A 10,604-nucleotide genomic window follows, 5' to 3' on the forward strand; every position below is an offset into this window, starting at 1 on the left:
GCTCATCAGAATAGATTTACTGACTCTGAGTAATGTTTACCGTGTCTTCTGAGGCTGACCAGTAGAACAAGTGACCCACTTTCCCCGACAAGGAAACGTGACCTCAATAGTTATTTTGCAGGGAGGAGCGCTGCCTCTCAAGTCAAACAAACAGAAGAGCTCAGGACAAGTGGGCTAAATGCGATGCATTCAACCCAGTTTTATTCAGAGGTCTTGGAGAAATTTCACAATGATGCTGTTATTGAGTGCTAAAACAACAACAACAACAACAAAAAACAAGAACGAGCCCTGCTTTTTCAGCTGGGGCAAATGCAATTCAGCAGATGCTGTCGGGCCAAAGCTAGACGCAGCAAACAAGACTCCTGAGGAGAAGTGGTGAGAGTCTCCTGATGGATGTGTTTACAGCGGGGGGCCAGCATCACCTGTAGCCCACATAAGACTTCAGAGGAAACAGCGAGCGACCCACTGCCATTTAAAACCGATCCCTCCTACACACAGATTATAGAATAGGAGGTGGCACCGAGCCAAGAGATGACGGTGCTAAAATTAAACTCGGAGCACCGCTCACCTCGCTAGATGATGATGTATTAATAGACGAGTGTGAGGCAGCATTCATTCACAGGTATCATTAGCAGCTAGACACCTAACGTGCTGTAAGCTGCTGTGCTGAAAAGCAGAAGGTACCTCTCCTTACTGCCGGTATTAATTCCCTTGATATTTGTGCAGAGGTTCGCATTAACTCCTGCAGATATTTCTCTAAGATGAAACTGGACCGTCTTTGTCCAAAATGACAGCTAATCAGTGGAGAACATCAGCCAGCCTTTCTCTGTCTTCCTGGAAACCTGATCTGCTTCACGACCCTACAGCCGCATTTTAAATCTTTATGCACAGTTTAATCTCCAGTGATTTTACTCATAAAGCCGCCCCTGCTGCCAGCAAGACATCTGACACTTCCCAACAGGCAGAGCGGGAGCCAGGAGAGGGTGACAAAGTGTAAATCAAGTCTTACGTCGTGGCCTTCTCATCTATTTCCACCCACCGTGCTGCACACAGAACAAACAAAGTGTCAGGCTGATCTAAACACGTTAAGGCCCTCGCATCTCCGAACATTTCGCAATTTGCTGCTCCGAAGGGAAGATGATGCAACGGAGAAGGCAATATCCGAGCTATTACATGATCCAAACACAAATGGTACTTTTAGGACTTAGGAAATGAAGTCTTTGCCACCTTTGGCTTTAATTGGTCCAATCGAGTGTCATGTGATTTCACTCCTTCAATTGTAACACATGCATCCATACATCCCGGCATACTCTATTTATACCTACTGCGCATATGTACTGTACATCGTAACAAAACTTTATATGCTGCATAGAAATACAGTATTAACAACATTCGGAGAATTTTGAACCAGGGCGTTCTGTAGTTTTTCCCCGATCGCGCCGGCGTTGAGAGGTGGTTTAAAAACACATTACCTCGATGAGTTTGCCACTCTCACTCCTGATAAATTAGGACCTCTAATCTGTAAGAGGATTAACCACCTACCCTATTTGCACGTGCACGCATGCACACAACCCCACCCCCGACTGTTACGCACGCACACACACTGTGACACACAAACAGGCATTCAGTGTTCATTTTACGTCACCTGCTCTGATACGACCCAGCCGTCTGCTGAGCCTGATGCACGGTGGGATGTGTTATCTCATATTTGTAAACCAAATGGATGTTACATGTCTCTTAAATCAGAGACGTTAGATTTTTTTTTTCTGATTGATGAGTTATTTGCGTTCTTGCCTTTTGTTTAATTTCTTTTGCAGCAGCTGTTACTGCGTCCTGTTGCTAAAGATGGACGGTGCATAAAGTTCGATATTGTGGCCCTACATTAAACCAGTTCATTTATGTTTTGGTTTTAAAATGGGTTGATGCGCCTTTAACAAGCAGTAAACGGTCAGGTGACTAGGCAAAAAAAAAAAAAAGCTTTGATGCAGAAAGCAGCCTCTGCACACAATAGTCAGCGAAAGGAGCTCGTAGTAAAAAGAACAAGAGAGCAAGAGGGAGGTAGATGCAGAGTTCACAAATAGCAGCGTTACATGGGAGGAGTCAGGATAGCGGAAACAAGGAGAAGACGGATGAAAGCAGCCCTCATACTACGCTGTCTGCCCGAACACTTCCTGAAGCTGACTCTGTTGTCATGTAAATACTGGGAGTGCTTGTCGAAAACGAGGATATTTTAAGCCTTTTGTTAGGGTCAGAGCACACGTCCGTAAAACAGTGCCCATCATATGTGCCCAAATTTGATTATCAGTGGTGAAAATACAACCAATCAGGACTGTTGTTTTAGAATCCAAGACACTCAACTAGCGGTGAAGAGGATTAGCGAGTGACAGACAGGGAAATTGTCCCCGAAAGACACATGAAGGTTTTGGATTAGTTGCTACGTCACCTTTTCCCATCAACAGGACAGCAGCGTGAGACACTGACATGGCACTTAATGCCAGTCTTTTAATGCCAGACCTGCAAACAGAATCCAGTGAATTTTCCACATTAATCGTCTCGGTATGGTGCTGTCATTGCAAAAGATAGGAACAGTAATAGAGACAGAGAAAGTCTCGAATGAGCTCTCCGTAGACGTACTGTACTGCATGCCTCATAGGAATGGACAACAGGGGTTCACACCAATGAATCCTCACCTATTTTAGGATCTGTTTTTTTCCATCTTCAAACACAGTCAACCCCTCTTGGACCAGGAGCGGGACTGGATGCCTGAGGCAGACCCAGGAGAGGACACAATATCCTATTGTGCATTACAAAGAAGTCTACAGGGACATCTATTTTTCCCCAGTATGATTCATAGACAGGTTTTTGTTGGGGTTCATCTCTGGTGCCAGTCTGCTGCCGTGCCCTTTCTTACACTGAGATCTTGGTCATCTGATGCACGTCTACTGCAAGGAATTGAGATGCTGTGTCACTCTTAGGGGAGCTGGCCATGACTCAGTGGTTCTTCTCATTGGTCTCGGTGCCAGCGACGAGTCTGCGTCTTCCAGAGTTTCTGGTTGCTTCTCAGTCTCTCTTTGTCGGAAAGAGCTGTAACTCCAAGTTTTAAGGCAACAGTATCAGCTCAAATACCCATCAATCTATAGTTTAAAATATGCCGTGTTTGTAGCACATAATAGTCTTTGTAGTCAGTCAAATGTGGTTCTTGGAAATCTTTCCCTTCGCAGTGTGTGTGATAAAACAGGTGGGTATTCTGTTTCTCATTAAATAACCAAAAGTTGAGATGATGGTTATCAAACATTCTTTTATGCAATCTCAACACCAAAACCTAAACACGAAGGCAGCTTTTCAAACAGACTGCAGAGGTTTTCATCGGAAAAAGAAATCAGACTTCTCCATATCAGATAGCCATGACGAGAACAGATCTGCGGCCCAAAGAGTTGGAATTTGTTTTTATCTGCAAAAACAAATCGGTTACTCAGCTAACTGCCTGCGTAGCATTGTTGTACTGTCGTCCAGGCTAACATACCACTACCGTACCTTGTCTCAAACCCATGTTTCTTTGTCTTTAAAATATGGTTTGTGCAGATGATGGATCAGTATGGACGTCCTTTATCCTCTAAGACGTGTTCATCATTACAAAGCAAAGCAGCGAGTCTATTAAGCAGTTTGGCAAGACACTGGAAAAGAATATCTGTGTAATGGCAAATGAAATTAGTAGAAATTACATTATATTCCCTCACATAAATCAAATTTACCCTCTGATGAGATGACCCACATTTTATTGATAGTATTAGAATCAGTTAGTTGGTAAAATGCATGCAACATGTTGATTCATTTAGACAGCAATGTTTTGTTTTTTTTTCGCAGAAGGACGTGGCTTCCAAAAAGCGTTTTATCTAAAGGCATCCTCCCCAGGGAACTGGTTTCAGATGGTGTCTTAGAGTATAAAATCCCATCTAGCACCATTTGAAATCGGTGTTCTTGAGTGGGAACAGACTTCAGGAATGACAGCAGGGACACCCTCATTCACTGCAGTTTGCTGGCATTGTTTGCATCCAGATGTACGATACATTCAGTCATGAGTATATGAGGATATCCACTGATGATTCTGTGTCCACTGGTTCCCTGGATCAGTTCTCTGTACAGCTCACGCTCCAGTGATGAGAAGAGAAGACGGTTCTGGATGAGTCCAGTCTTCTGACCACCTGACCCACCTCCCCCTCTTACCAAGGCTGACCGTTTTCCTCTGGTGTTCAGAGTTTCCATCATGTCTAGCACCATTTGAAATCGGTTACAATGTGGAGGGACTATCAGCAAAGCCCAGCTGCACGATGCATTCCCCGAAAGTGCCAGAAGATGGCAGCATTGAACCGCCAGCCATGCTCTCATCCCAGGCACCAAGTTTTTACAATCACAGAGGAGGTGAAGTTTTAACTGGATGACCCCGATCTGCTTTTGTTTGAGTTCCCTTCTGTTGGTGTGTTTGCTTTTTTAAGAATTCAGTTTCTTCTTGAATCATCTGTGCAAGGTCCAGCCACAGTTATCTTGTACTTTTCTTCCAGGAACAGATGATAAAAGAGAGATTATCTAGTTAAATGCGTCACTACTACAGAAATTGTCTGTCCACCCCTTGCTGAGCAGTCAAATTCATGGGATTTTTTCCTGTATATGTAAATATTAAAATAGTTCAGAATTTTAGTAAATTAACACGTCCATACTGTGCTTCCTTTAATAAAGAAAAACTGGTATACTGGTACAGTATTTCATTTGTCTCATTGTGTCATTGAAGCAGTTTTGGCTTGGCCCTGGTGATGTTTTTTGGTTTTATTTTAAAATGAAATGGTTTTTGTGTGTTTGATATAACTACGCTAAAGTTCAGTATGCTTTTGAATTATTTAATTGTCTCCACCACGTCACCTCTGTTCGCAGACGGAGGCTGTTATTGAGCCTTTTCTAATTACAGCCTGTCACTTTCTCTGACACCAGATCACAGAGGCAATTCTTTTGAGTTTTTGTGCTTTAAGATGAAATTAATTATAGCATGTAATCTTTTAATACATGCCTGCCTGATTACATGGAGACTAGATGGGGAATTGGGGCCAAAGTCGGACTGAAAGAAATCAAGCATGTAGCTGTCAAGCCTATTACCCTCTGCATGACACATCTCTGGCATATATATTAATATAGTTGTCTTTTTGAATAAATTAGTGAAAATTCTTCATTAAAATTTATGAATGATTAACCCACATTGTCAAGGTTAACAGGAGGTTAACAGAAAAGGCAACTCTGCACCTCCGCTCAGTTGCCAGTTTAGGCAGACCAAGCAGTCTAATACAACAGTCTTGTAAATCATTAATAATAAATTTTATAACCGTCAAGAAGGTTAGAAACACCTCCCCCAGTGTCCCAGTATGTATTTTAACGTAAACATATGTGTAAATGACCAACAAAGTTAGAAGTATAGTCACTGTACCAGCAAAGTGCTATTTAGCTGATACTGTGAGATATGTGCTGTTTTGGCTGCGAATTACAGGTCTGCCATCCCTTACAGCAACATTTCACACTGTCGCGCCACCAGAAACTGTCTCCTTCTGCTCCTCTGACATTTTCTCCGACAAGACACCAACAGGTATCTGCTAGGTAGCGTCGGCCACCACAGCTTTTACTAATGACTCCCCGCCACCAGCTGACCTTCTCAAACAGAGGGACAAGTGTTGTGGAGCTTTATCAAAGCTAAACTGAAAAAGCTTAAAATACTGAAATGCTATAGCCTTGAAAGGGTTAGACATCTCCACCCCCAGCACCGGCTTATTTTTATCTGTGGCGTCTGCGAGAAGCCAACCTGGCGAGTGGCGGAGGCTATATTCATAGCGGAGAGTGTTGCTATATCAACAGCAAACAAGAACATACCCATTTGTCAACCTCTTTGATGTCATTTCACTTTGGAGTAAATGTGAGTCATAAGGAGTGTCTCAGTTCAGCATGACATCAGCAGCAGCATCATCAGTCCACCCGGCCCCGCTTTGACTGTGTTGTGGCAAGTTTGACTGGTATCTGTTTGACTGGTATTTTCCTTCGACCTCAGCAGATGTGGGAGGACGGCCGATAATTAAAATTACAGATTGGTCGCAGCAGACATGAAGATTAGAAGCACGGTTAGAATAAACAGAGGAAAAAATGAGTTTTGGAAGAGCAAGTTTGTTCTCTCAAAAATGAGAAGTAGAATTTCTAAGCATTAAACTACACCCTCTCTCTGCTCAGTACTCTCAGAAGTTGTGCTGCTACAGCTGTAATTGGTCTGGGATGACCAGTGGCGAACAGTATACCGGCTGGTGTTCGCAAACTTTATATTTTATACATTAATGAGCCAGTTTTCTGACTTCTTAACCTTCTCTACTTGTGCTCCTGTTAAGGTTGGACTATGCTTGAGTAGAGTTTGAGACAGCAATGCAGATTTCTTTCCTGGAAGGCTTTGAAAGAATGAATAAAAAAGGTTTGAGGGAGTTCAGATCCCCCTCGCTCCACACACCTGGTTGACACCTGTGTGAAAAAAGAGTGAGTATCAGGCTGATACTCCGCTTTTCTCAACTGTTGAAGTCGCTCCTCTATGCTGCTTTTGCCATTGTTCCATAACTGGCGCTTAAAGCTGAGGTGGCTGCAGTTAAGCAACATCGGGTAGTTTTAAAGTGACACTATGCTCCTCGAAAACCAGAACCAGCTCAACACTGACAGTCTGTTAATGCTGTTATTGCATGCCTGCATCACGGCTGTCAGCATAAGATCTGTCACTGAATGGACAGAGTTATTCAGATGATGTTCATTTTTTCTTTTACTGACGTCGGCTGCGAAATCAAAAATGATTATCCATATTGGCGAGGGTGCTTCCACTAAGAGCAGCTCTATTATAAGCGTGTAAACATTTAATTTGAGATCGCTGCCACACTGATGGTAGGGTGTTCACACGTAACATCTGTTTCTGGTCGAATGGCTTCAGTGGGAACCGTTTATGTCTTGTTTGTCTTAAGCTGAAAGACCTCCATCCGCCCTAGTCATGAGAACAACTTTAAAGAGGCCTTATAGTCTTTCTTTCTTGTTTTTCTTTTTTTCCCCTCACAGCAAGGTCTATTGTGCCATAACCACTCTCACCACATTGTGTGCAACCATGTCAGGGATGCAGGAAAATTACATAAACAAAGCTACATGTGCCACAGTGTGCGCTCCAGCCAGTTTACCAGGTTTACGCTGGCATGCCACATAAACATGAGTTAGCCTGAGTGTGTCTGTGTGGTTTTCTTGTTTATCTCGTGTGTAAAATTGCATCACTTCCTCTTAGACGACCCCCCCACACACACACACAGACACACACACACACACACACACACACACACACACACACACACACTGGTCAATGCTTACCCACATGGCCCGGAAAGGGATAAACAGGGGGGATTCACGCAGGGCTAATGGATGAATTTCCTCCTCTTTGTGACACACTACAAAGACTGACAAAGATCACCATCTTGAAGGGTTAATGTCATGGGAGCCAAATAAAAGTCCAGCTGTAATGCATTGCATTTGATTTAAAACTTCCTGACAGAGAATGATTTTTGACATTGAAATGATCAACATCAAATTTAGATGTGACACTTCAAGGAAACCTCCATAAATATCTGTAAATATGTAGCAACTGTCATAAAACTCACTTACATGCATTTGTAAGCACATTTAAGTGTTTTATCTTAATATTAATACATTTACAAACAATCAGTTAGTGAATGTTTTATGACACATACAAAGCCTATAGCTGTATTATTCATCCTTTTTAAGTGGCACAGTTTAAAGGGAGTTTGATATGTGCACAGACTCCAGTGATCGGAGAAGCATCAAGCATTAGATAAGCTGCAGGTCTTGTGGAAGGTTAAAACTTGTTGTGTTGCAGCTTACAGGAACAGATCAGACACCGAAACACATGGCGGGAACGTCGAAACTTTAACAACCTGGCAGAGGAACGACGGATAGATAAAGTAAGTAAATAAAGTACATGAGTGGCTGATGAGGGATTGAGGTGCAGGTGGGGAGATGAGGCTCGGGTGGCAGACTCGAGTGGCGGGATCTGGAGTGGAAAGAGAAAAGTCAGGTTCCCAGGGGGGGGCCGGGAAAGTGGAAATGTGGCTGAAGAGGGACAGGGAGGCAGAATTAGGAGGAATTTACTCAACTGAGGCTGACATCGTGACAATATCCTTACCAGCTAATTCACCACCTCCTGTCAGAATTAAACATTTTCACTCCCCATGAAGAATGTGTCCATTCAAAACATGTATTACATTTAATCTATGTGTACAAATGCTTAATGGGAGGAGCTGCAAGTCTTTATAATTGTGTGCATAAGTACCTAAAACGTGCATGCCGCTGCGTATACATCAAATGTTTAAACACGCTAAAACACGTGAACTAATGAAGGTCCACAGTTGTTTATACTGCAAAAGCATGTATAGAAATCGCTGCCACATGTTCTTTCAACAGCACTTAAAGCATGAAAGCTTTATGTTATGTCATGTTATGTGAGTACAAAGTAAACTCCTGTAATAGGATCCCCACAAAGAGGACGGACGGGTCTGTCATTACCATGTTCCTGTCCTTCACAAACAGGATGGCCACTCATGGAAGTTCAAGGGAAAACCAGCGGGTGCTGAGGAACATATTGCTGTTGTCATGTGAAAGCCTCTTATCTCCAATTTTGGTCATTTTCACACTTTTGAAATTGAAATTTTGGAATGACGGATTACACTGAAGAAAAGTTGGGTCTTATAAAAGCCTTTTCAGATACAGTTGGATACTTTTAAAAATACCAGAATGAACATGTTTTTCGGACAGTGATGATACAAGGCAGGATGGGTGTGGTGCTGTACTTGTGCAGTGGAAAAACAGAGTTTGAGAGAGGAGGGGGGATCAATGCTTCTGATTGTAGCAACTGGAAAACTTGCTGAGGCAGGGAGGACACCCAGCATATTTCCTACTGTCAGGATTTTTGCCTCTGCACATCCTGTGTTAGGCCACATGTGACGACGGACTGTGCAGGTGCAGTCGAGGACCAGTAAAGCTGGTTATTCAGGATAGTGTTATATAAAAAAAGGGTCATTAGTATCATATTAGCTCTTTATTAGTCATTATAAAGCACTCATTAATACCTCATTATAGGATTAGGGGTTTCCTTATTACAGTTAATAAGCATAGTAGTAGTTGTAGAACATGGTAATCAGAATAGGCATTAATAAGTGCTTTATAATGACTGTTAAATAGGCAATAAGCTACTAATATCCATGCTAACAAGCAGCTAATTAATGGTGAATGTGTGTACCTTAATATCAACATGGCTGTTATGGAGCCAGAGGGTGGTGTGTATCAAACAGGAAGAACTATTTGGATTGGATTATGATTTTATGGTCATGGACAGCGTGGTACAGACATTTAATCAGAGGCATTAATTCCTCCTCCACTTTCAAACATGTTTTCAATTGCTCAACTACGGGACCACACCCATCCTGGCCTCTTCTGCATCATCACTGAGATATGGTGCATCTCCTACACATCATTTCTTGTTCCAACTTGTTCTGACACTGAACAGCATTTAGTCTGAAAGGGATCAAATGGTCTATAAAAAGAGTTTTATCAGGCCCAAGAAACAGAGGATGATCTCTGCTGACTTTGGCAATATTCCGAATTTTCATTTAACGCCACCAAGAGGTTGACTTTTGTGGTTTTTATTGAAATGTCATGACAACTATTGGATGGATTGCTCTGAAATTCAGACATTTATGTCCTCCTCAGGATCAACTGTAACAACTTTAGTGATTCTTTTATTTATTTATTGCATTGTTAGCACCATCATAGCACCAAAAACCTGAAAAGACATTCACATCAGCTTCAGCTGTAGCTTGTGTTCAGTAATAATAACCAAATGTTAGCATGCTAACACGCTAAACTAAGATGCGTTAGCACTCAGTTCAAAGCACCAAAGCGCAGCCCCACAGAGCAGCTAGCAGCTACTTTTCAACATTCGCAGCCTGTCTGTGGTTGACAGCCTCAATCCCATTCATTCAAAACACAGTCACAAACACTGACTTTCACTTCCTTAAAAAAAAGCTACATCATTTCCCAAACTAGCTGGGCACTTTAAGCTGTTAGCAAATAATCAAGCTGGACTAAACTGTACTTTTGTGAGGAACTACTTTCTGCTGTGGATTTATCTCAAGACTCAGTATTTGCAGTGTGTGTGTATGTGTGCTTGCCTTAAAACAACAAAAGAAAAACATAGTTTTTTGTGGTTTTAAAGCAAAGTGTCATCTACTGCAACAGTGTGATCCAGTGCTGTGTTTTTAATAGTGTTTTGGGCAACAGCAGCTTTTCAGAAAATACTTGCTAGCAGGATTAATGCATTGTTGGTTTTGGACTTTTCTTGCTGACAAAAGAAAAATACAGAATATCACCAGATTTATCTTTTAAATCAAAAGTATTGATTTAAGTCCACAGACTAATGGATGTGGCTCCGACAGAAAAACAGAGCAGCGCCATAAAACCTTCTCTTTTTTTTTTCTTTTTCCAGGGCT

This window comes from Chelmon rostratus, chromosome 2, assembly GCF_017976325.1.
Source record: "Chelmon rostratus isolate fCheRos1 chromosome 2, fCheRos1.pri, whole genome shotgun sequence".
Classification (NCBI taxonomy): domain Eukaryota; kingdom Metazoa; phylum Chordata; class Actinopteri; order Chaetodontiformes; family Chaetodontidae; genus Chelmon; species Chelmon rostratus.